The 10,380-nt window shown below is 38.3% G+C and overlaps 1 long non-coding RNA gene across 1 annotated transcript; it reads right to left on the minus strand.

The window, feature by feature from the left end:
* Positions 1-239: 239 nt before the first annotated feature.
* Positions 240-8,341, minus strand: LOC139361805 (uncharacterized). Its single transcript, XR_011619450.1, has 3 exons — positions 8,044-8,341; positions 3,082-3,205; positions 240-354 (listed from the first exon to the last, which is right to left on the minus strand). It is a non-coding gene; the product is annotated as an uncharacterized lncRNA (long non-coding RNA).
* Between the last annotated feature and the right edge of the window lie 2,039 nt (positions 8,342-10,380).

The following is a 10,380-nucleotide window of genomic DNA, read 5'->3' on the forward strand; positions in this document are numbered from 1 at the left end:
GAGAGAAAGAGAGGTAAATGCCAAGTCATTTTTAACATCCACCTTTCCCTCCCCCTCACCCCAGCCCAGGGAGGGCATTCATCTATTCATGAGAGATCTGCCCCCATGACCCAAACATCACCCGTTAGGCCCCACCTCCAACACTAGATCAAATTGCAACGTGTATTTTGGAGGGGACAAGCATCCAAACCACAGCACCAGGGAACGAAAAAGAAAAGGTGTTCCCCTCTTCTACTTACCAAACCCATGTGAGAGCATCTCATAGGGATAGCCCTGCCAATTTGAAACTCTGCTAAGCAAGTGAGTCCAAGAAACATAATTCCCAGCTTCCAGCTACAGCAATACAATGGAGAGCTTACAGGGTGTAAAGGGGCAAGTGTCAGTAAATAATTCTGATGCCAGAATTACCCCAGGAAGTAAGCAAACTTCCAAACTCCATCTTCGTCACAACAGAACCCAGGAAAATGCTTCTTTGGTCACTGAGACAATACTAAGATAACAAATTGCCTTTTAAGTGCATGTAAGTCATCTCCCCAGATCTTTTGTGATCACGGAAGATGAACTAATCTCTACCAACAAATGACAGAGAAACTAGCCAGAGCTAATATTACATAGTCCCCACCACTAAGACCCATGCTGAAGAGAACTTCATGTAAATGTTAATGGACTATTTCCTTCAGTAATAAAAGTTACCCTTATAGCAGTATCAAAAAAAAAAGAGGATTTCCTCCTTGTAAGGCTCAATTCATTCCCTCCAAAGGTCTCAAGCAATATTTAGCTTTGTTTTTTGCACCGATGATCAAATAATAATGACAAATGACTTCATAACATTTCCAACATAACACTTTAGAGAAATATCACACTACATTTCAACTTGAAGAATACTTATTTATCCCTCTCTGGTTTTACATTATGAACCTGTTTATATTCTTTCAGTTTCAGTTGAAAGTGACCTTTTAGATGGGGATTTTCCATACATGATTCCTTTTTCCGGAAGAAGAGCCAAAGTTTTTTCATTTACACCAAGTTATGAAAGGTTTCCTTTCCTCTAAAAACAAATTTTAAAAATAATTTTAAAGACCTTGTTTTCAAATCTTTCTTATCTTTACTATCCTAACAAGGAAAAAAAAGCAAAAAATAAAGCTCTGTCAGCTGCAAAGTGCCATCTTTTAATATCTTAATAATTATTTCCTTCATCTGACTCTTTTAAGAATCTTTGAAACGATGTGACAATAAATGCGTCCTTTGGAGCTGAGAGTACATTTTCTCCCTAATGGAATAATGAATCTGCCTCTATGCCACAGTAATGACAACATATGTATTTTACCAGGGAACACATTATGCATATGAAATCTCACATAGAATCCCAAAGGGGGCATCATTGACAGGGAAGAGTTGTTGCAGAGTTGAGGCAGGAGTGGGAGGTTCACAGCCTGACCCTCACAAGAGTTCTGGGGAGCATAATTTAGAGTTATTTAAACCACACAGCTCACACTCTTCCCAATCATCTTCGACACCTGGGTTTAGGATTACAAATGGATGACTTGCCCTTTAAGCTGCCTGCAGCCATTATAGCTAATGGCAGAAGACCTTTCCAGAGAGTCATTTCAGGAGCAACGTGCAGCCCGGGCTCCCCTGGGATAACAGACCATTAGACTGAGCAGACAACAATTCTGTGGTTCTTCTGGTCGCACACCTTCTGAGGATTCTAGTCCAGGGCTAGTCAGAACCTTTTGTTTGTGCATTTCTCTGGCTAATAGGTGAGAAAGAGCAGCAATGGCCTGAAGGCTACCTAATGCTTCTGGCTTGGTCAGCCCACCCCGATTCAGGGCATGGCAGGACTGGCCTTGGCTGTCAGCTAAGCTTACTGACCATTGACAATCAAGGCCCTGAGGAAATCTAGCTTACTATAAATGCAATGACAGATTTTGTCCTTTAATCCTTGCATATAAGCTATTACTTTGTATAGTATATTTCTTAGTACGTGCTCACCACATAAAGGAGACATCTAGAGCCATACTGTTCTGCCACTTACAAGCTCTGTGACCTTGCATAAGTTAATGAACTTCTCTAAGACGATTTCTTCACTGGCAATCTCGGGATGATAACAATAATACATACTTCATACATTCATTGAGGGGTTTAAGTGAAATAATGTGTAAAATGCTTAGCAGAGAGGCTCCTGTGGTAAGCAGTGGCTAAATAATAGCTAGTTGTATTTTTATCATATAAAAGCTGTGTTTTTTATCATTTCTATTATCTATTTCTCAAAAAGCTATTGGATTGGTGTGTGTGTGTATGTGTGTGTACACACACAGCCAGATACGAAAAATACTGCATAAGTCATTTCTCTCATAGGGAAGACTAAAGTTAAGGGAAATTAAATGATCAATTACAGTTGTCTTTTCCTAATATACCCTGTCAGTTTTGATAAATATACAATTTGCTGGACTCTATTTACTGCATATGTCTGATTATTTAACAACCCATGTTGTATGGTCAGCATTATTTGTTACCAGAAGTCAGTGCCGGGTTAATCAGGGATTAACCTGTATGTACCAGCAATTGGATATGACATAGGAAGATCTAGACTCTCCTAAAGCAAATAAACAAGTATTTACAACTGCAAAGTAACTTTTCTCATCTTTACACCTGTAAAACAGGTGCCTACGCATTCTATGATTTCCTTCAACCTCCAGGCCTAGAGTTTCTTTCAGTGATAACAGTGTTAAATCTTTATTATTTTGGGTCTTAGAAATGACTATGAAATTTTTAAATGAACAAAGTGAAAATAATTCAGGGAGATTATTTTCAGCAGATAACTGTCTACCCACCTATTTCACAAGAGGCTAGCCATGTCAAATTCTTAAGAAATTAAACACTATATCCTATTTTTACATGGAACCTTTCCCCCGTGATTATCAAAGAAATTGATAACATTTCCCAGAAGCAAACATTGTATCTTTCTTCTATATCTGGCCCAGGAACTAAAGGATATACCCAAGGTCACACAAATCAGATTGCAGGGCCAGAAATAGGAGCCCTCTTGGATTCCAACTCATGGTTCTCCCTATCACATACCTGAACTAGTTCTTCACAGAGTGAAATGGGATGGAATTGAGGGTATGCCGAGTTGTCACTGAACAGTCTTCATTTTCTTCAAATCCCAGTTGGGGACATACGGATGCATAAAATTAGAATTGGCCTGACATAATTAAAACCAAATATTATTGGACACTTGACATTTTAATATTCTAATGTAAATATTTGTTAAAGTGCCACCATAGGAGTACATATATAACTTCTTAAGATGACAGCTTTGAAATATACCCCTCATAGGATATGGTATGCACACACACATACACACCCCCCCCCCCCACACACACACACACAGAGGTATATTCTGGTATGTTCATTCATTTAACAAAGATATTTTGAACTCTAGTGTATGCCAGGCTCTGAGCTAGGCACTGGGGCTATTACAGTGAGCAAAACAATAACGTTCCCAAACTTCATAGAGTTTACATTCTAGGGAAGGAAACATGCAAACAAACAAGTAGAAGCATAAACTATATTCTCCCCAATGTAACGTGTAGAAAAGAAATCAGGGTTGTCCCAATGTTATGCAGCTGTGTGAGGATCAGAGTGCTTGTGCCTGGGGAGGGCTCTGGGCTCCATGTAGGGACAGGCCAGACCAGGCCAAAGGGAAAGCTCATGGTGAAATTCATCCTACTGGCTTCAAGGCAGAAGGCAATGTTAAGGCTGTGAGTATTGAGGAAAAAGGAGAGATGAGGGTTATGCCAGAAATATTCACAGTTCTAGAATACCCTATGCACTCCTGAAAGTGGTATTGTGAACGCCAGGAAAGGACTTTCTTATCTGGTGTGTGAAGAGTTCTGAGACTTCCTCTTGACTCTCAGTGAATCAGCCACATGTACTTTTTCTATAACCCATAGAGTTTTATAGCTCAGCAAACTTGCAAACACATCAAGGTTTTTGGTTTTTGGTTGGAAGTTGTTGAGTGTTTTTGACCATACATATTTTTTCTTTTGTACCTCCTCTCATATCCTACCATCAGCACCTAAACACTTGATCTACAAGTAATACTAGTAGAGTCTAATGCAATAAAAAAGTGGGGGAGGGAAGGAAGTTAAGAATGGAGGGAAGGAGACAGAGATATGTAGAGAGAGTTGTCAATGTGTGTAACTAAGTCAATGCAAATGATTGATGTAATGAATTATCTGCATCAACTTTAAACCTATTGTCTCCCACATGCAACCACCACATTGCTTTGGTTGCAGAGATGAGTTTAAAGAGCAGATGATTTAAATAATTAACCACACTTTAGAGGTGAAGAAAGTTGATTTTAGGGAGTTGGTGTGGTTTATATTACGTTGAAGGAAACAAGGAAATCCACAGTAAGTCAACCTGAAACAGACTGAGTCATGAGAACCATGGTTTGCCAAGGTGATTACAGTATTCCTGAGGTATCTGAATACACTGAGGTCTATGATTTTTAAGCCACTTCATCATCATCCACTTAGAAAAGTGATGATATCAATCTGCATTGTTGCAACTATCTAAGTGTGCAAGCTTAGTCAATATGGAAAAAAACAACAACATAGTGTGTGACATATAACTGAAAAAAAAAAACAATAACCAAATTTTAGAAACAATTTTAAATCCCTGGAAAAAAACAAAATAACCTATCAGTTAATGTCATATTCCATACCTGAGGTTCCAGGGACTTAGAGGTGTCTCGAGAAACTGTTTATCTATAACCTTGAAACCTTTAAGATTGAACATAATCCCAAATTCGTAACATCGTTGGTCAGGAAGTCTCCAGGGAAACATTTTCATTCAGAATCACTCCTGGAAACTTTATGCTCACTGTATCTTACGAAGTTTGAACCAAGTCTCAAGTCAATATGAAGTCAGAAAAGACAGCAGATCTAAGCTTCCTAACTGGTCCCCCAAATTGCCTCGTGTTCTTTAAGTTCTACGGTTTAACTAAATGGTGATGGGATCTTTCTAGGTATATGACTGAAATAGAAGAATTATTGGAAAAGGCTATGTGCTAAAAACTCTTTGGCTTCTGCAAATCCAAAGCCCACCCTGCACCCCGCTCTGAGCTGCAGAGGTTTCCCCACTTGGCTGCATTCACAGTCTTCATCATCCTCTGTCCTCTGGCTTCAGATGAGCTCAGTCAAGGAGGAACCTGGGTACAAGCTAGAGGGAGATAGGCCTGCAGAGGTAACTCTTCTGCTCCGGCCTTTACTTGCTCCAGACTACCGCACTGCACAATCTCTTTTGGTTTTTCTCCCTCGTGCCCATAACTTTGTTAGTACTCCCTTTATTAAGTTCTCTTCAAATTATCCTGTTTGACAGTGTCACCTGTTCCCTACTCCTGACTCGTGGTACATTGTTTTTTTCCAAGAACAATTTGGACACTTGGACCTGTTCATTATATAGACTCCTCCCTTTAGAAGAAGAATGGATTCATGTGAATTGTTTACATGCTCAAACATACCTGGCTTGGTCTAACAAGTTTTAATATAAGTTTAGGAGAATTTGGTCAACACTGGAAATTCTATGCTTTCTTCAGAGTCTAATGATTTCAGGAGGAAAAAAAAAAACCTTTTTAACATTAGGTCTAATCTAAGCACATGGTTTAGCAGTACTTCCACATGGAGGAAGCATTACTTAGTTGGCACCTGAGTATGTGTTCTTAAAATGCAAAACTGACTTATTTACCCATTTACATCAGTTAGGAATTCACTTTTTTTAAAAGTTCTGTCCTTTTATTGGTGATACTTCTTATAAAGTTTTAAAAAATTAATTATCGAAAATATTTTTTTCCACAGTGATGATGTGTTTGTCCTGACTTATTCATGGCCTCTTGCTTGGGTTTCCCTGTAAACAGGGGCAAAATATGCAAGATGTCTTATGGGGTTTAGCACTATAGCTATGACATAGACTTTTTAAAGATCGTTTGCTCTGTACAAAATTCAGTGACTCAAATAGGAGACAAATTTGTGAGCTTGTCACCTTTACCACCATGTTCAGGTCAAACAGGGTAAACTGTGGAGCCCAATGCACCAGTGAGCGAGCCAACACTCACCCAGTGGTAATAATAATAGAATTAGTAGTAATTACCATTAACGGAATACCCTGTATGTACCACATGTTGTGCGTCTAAATTAGCCCTCACAACTACTCTGTAAAGTGCTATGGAAAGCACTATGGACGCTGTGAACTTCTATGTGTTCCATTCTCAGATGATGAGTCAATTTGAGCAATGAATTCCTCTCATTGTGTCTGGGGTAGGATGAAGAGTTTATACATGACCTAAGTTAACCCAATCAATGAAGCAAAGGATTTATATTCCATACTGGAAGGTTGGAAATTTCTTTCTCTCTTCAGCTAGTCAGAACTAGAAAGCATTCATCTCTATTGCCACTGGCAACCACCTTATAATTACAAAGGGAAGCAGCTGGAGATGATGTCTATATCTGGCAAAGGAAAACGTGGAAATATCCTGTGTCACCAATGACATTTGAGCCACTGATTATTCTGCACCAGAAACCCAGGCTATTTCTGGGTTTCCAATTAATTACATGAGATAATAAACTTACCCATTGTTTAAGCCCATTTGAAACTGGGTTTTCCGAGACTAGGCTTCCTAACACAGATAGCTTTCCAAATGATGCGGATATTACTCTCTCCATTTCACAGAGGAGAAACGGATGCCTACAGATCCTAAGTCTCTTCCTCAGTGTTACACAGCTAACAAACTGCACTTGCACAGTAAGACTCCAGGTCCTGCCTTTTGTCCTCAGTTATGTTTCCTCTCCAAATTAAGTACTAAAGCCCCTTAATTTCACAGCATGTGAACGAATGCTTAATGGCCTCTTTCATGGGTAAAAATGCACTTGAAAAAGTGGAAGAGCTTTGCGATTCTATAGCTGTTTCTCTGTTAAAAGCAAAAGATAAGAGTTAAACAATAAATCCATGAGTCAAGACTGATGCTATTAAATATATCAGCCATGAATTTAGAGTCTAAATATAGACCAAACTATAAATTGTTCTTGACGTCAACAGACGACTCAGTTATCAGTTGAGATCACTTTACAACCTTCCCACAACTGCCTCACAGAGAAACCTATGCTTTTGTCAGGACCATAAAAACACTGGACCGCACAGGCAGTCAGCCGCTAACTACACAATACACTAAATTCTTATAAACCGTGGATCATGAGACTATCTATGGACAATTCATAAAATCTCATGACCTGAACATAAAATACATTCTGTAAAGACAGCATCCCTTGTCTTTTTAAATCTTCATTACCTGTTTTTAAGGCATTTCAGTTTGAACCTATGCTACTGAAAAAATCTTCAAAGCTAACAGTTTCTGCCAGTTGGTAAAAATTCAATGAAATCCATTCAGTTGTTTTCTAGCTAATTAGCTGTATCACATTACTGTTTATCTCAGCTCTAAAACATTGTCTGAAGGCATTTTCACAGCTTCATGTCACTAGGCATCTTTCCATCTGGAGTTTAACAGCAGCAACTACAAAAGAAGAATTGATCCCCTCTCTCCTCTCCCAGTGAACACTGGCCTCTGAGGCTTTTGCCTCTCTCTAGTTACATTTAAAGTAAACAGATCCCTGTGCAACAAGTGGTTCATTCAATGGGGAAAGAAAACCAGGCCCCAGTGTTTGTACTTAACTGGCCCATTAAAACCTTAAACTTAGATTTGAATCTAAGTGTATGTGCCATGTAAACATAACTTCTGGCACACCTGATGCAGTTCATGGATCTGATAGCTCATAAATTCTCCCCCCACTGAAGTTATGTCCAAAGGCCAGATACAGAAAGACATTTTATGTGTGTGTGAACGGATTATGGCTTTATAACTCACCAGCTTTGGAGTAGAGCCATAATTTATGGCATTCGGACAGTACAAACAAGGATAAAAAGAAATACTATTATTTTCACCATGGAGCATTGAGTAGAAAAGAAATATGAATGTTAACCCACCTGGCATCATTGTATTTCAAGATAGCTGGTTTATGTTCTGTGTGAAATGAGATTTTTTTAATGCTTTTAAGATATCAAAAGAAATTGCACAGACTTGTGGTACCTTGGGGGTTCTACCTGGTGGCTGGTATTATGGAGTGAACCACACACACAATAAAAGAGTTTATAAAGTTTAGAAATTGCCTAATCCAATATATTAGGAACAATCAGATAAATGATATAGGTCCAGAGAAGTTAGGTGTATGAATGCCAGCCCACATAACACAAGGAAATTATTCTTGGGTCTAGGTAGACAAAATGTATTAGACTATTTCTAGCTTCCATTGTGTTGCAGAGATATGGCCTCTGCATTCCAGAGCAGTTAACTGCTAGTCCCCAAGTCGAAGTAAACTCTGTCTGAACAAATTCTCTTGAAAAGATTGATCCTGACCTTACAGGCTTCTGTTTGTGTGTACATCTAAAAATAACCTGGAGAATTATACTGCTAAAAGGAAGGAAGATATGACACATTTTCTTCTGTTTTTAGCCTTTGTCTGCTTTTCTATAAGATAGCTTGATTTTTATATCGGTTCATAATGTCTATTTTATGTTTTGTAGATATTTTTGCCAGTCCATCATTTGTCTTAACTTTGTTTATAGTATCATTTGCTCAATCAGAACTTTAAAAAAAGCAAAATTTTAATCTAGTCAAATTTATGCATCTTTATTTATAGTTGAGAATGTCTTCTTCACACATGGTGAAACAAACTTTCTCTGAAATTTCTTTGAATATTTTCATTATGTTTTTCCATTTATGTCTTTAATCAATCTCAGGTGGTTTTTTGCATGAGCTGACATAAATAAATTTTCAAAAACATGAAAAGATGCCCCTCTCATCACATCTGAAAGGAAAATACAGCAATATGACATAACATTATGTTCAAATCAGAGTGGCAAAAATTGTACAGTAATGTTTGATGGTTAGCACGTATATAAAAAGGATTCCTGCATACTGCCACTTGGCCTGTGATTTGCTACAGCCTTTTTGAAATGTAATCTGACAACACATTTCATTTGAGAATCTAATTCTTAAAAATAAAAAAGCACTGATGTGTAATATAAAAAAAGAAGTTTAGTGCAGCTCTGTTTATTAACAGTAAAAATCGGCCAGGCACAGTGGCTCATGCCTGTAATCCCAGCACTTTGGGAGGCCGAGGTGGGTGGATCACCTGAGGTCAGGAGTTCGAGATCAGCCTGACCAACATGGCAAAACCCCCGTCTCTACTGAAAATACAAAAATTAGTCAGGCATGGTGGTGCACACCTGTAATCCCAGCTACTTGAGAGGCTCAGGCAGGATAATCGCTTGAACTCAGGAGGCAGAGGTTGCAGTGAGCCAAGATTGTGCCACTGCACTCCAGCCTGGGCGACAGAGAAGACTTCATTTCAAAAAAAAAAAAAAAACACAGTAAAAATTATTCATATGTCTGTCATTAGAAAGACTCCTGCACAGCCAGTTTATTTGGAAGGTGACTCCAAGAGGGGATCATGCGGCCAGGGAGAATGAGGCAGGGAAAATTGAAAAGCCCAATTAAAAATGGAAGTTGATCACTCCTGCAGGCAACAGTACTTGATTCTGCCACCTGAATAACTTACAGAATTGTCCACTGGCGGTCGGGAGGTGGGAGCACAGCCATTAGACAGAGACTCTAGAGAAAAAAAGCAAAACAACTCAAGCCACATACTTGAGTCAAGATGCTGTCAGCACAAGCTGATTCTACTTTCAGGTGGAACTGTCCCCTTCGAGTGTGGCTGACATCAGAGGTGGCCCAACCGGATATGTCATGAGGCTCCCAGTAGGTGAATGCTTGAATAAACTATGGTATATCAGTTATACAGAAAATTATGCAGCCACTTAAAAATGAGTGAGATACACATATATTGACCTAGAAAGATGTAATAATATATTAGTAAAGTAAACTATGGTACACCCATTTTGTCATGTTTTCCTTTTTGAAAATTTTTTTATTTTAATTTTTGTGGGGACATAGTAGGTGTATATATTTTGTCATACTTTCCTTTTTAAAATTAAAAATGCTATGTGTGTTCTTATATATCTTTATATGAGTATAGAGGAGTGTCTGAAAGGATATAAACCAAATTGTTAACATTTGTTTACTCAAAGGTAGAAAGTGAAAGAGAAAATTATTAAACATTTCTTTATACACCTCTGCATTGTGTAAATTGCTGCCCCCAAATATTAATACATTATTTTGGGGCATTTTAATTATCTTTTTTAAAAAGGTAATTACTTGAGGGGCATTAAAATTCAACCGATTTACTCTATATCTCATAAATA

The sequence above is a fragment of the Macaca nemestrina genome, chromosome 2 (assembly GCF_043159975.1).
Source record: "Macaca nemestrina isolate mMacNem1 chromosome 2, mMacNem.hap1, whole genome shotgun sequence".
Lineage (NCBI taxonomy): Eukaryota > Metazoa > Chordata > Mammalia > Primates > Cercopithecidae > Macaca > Macaca nemestrina.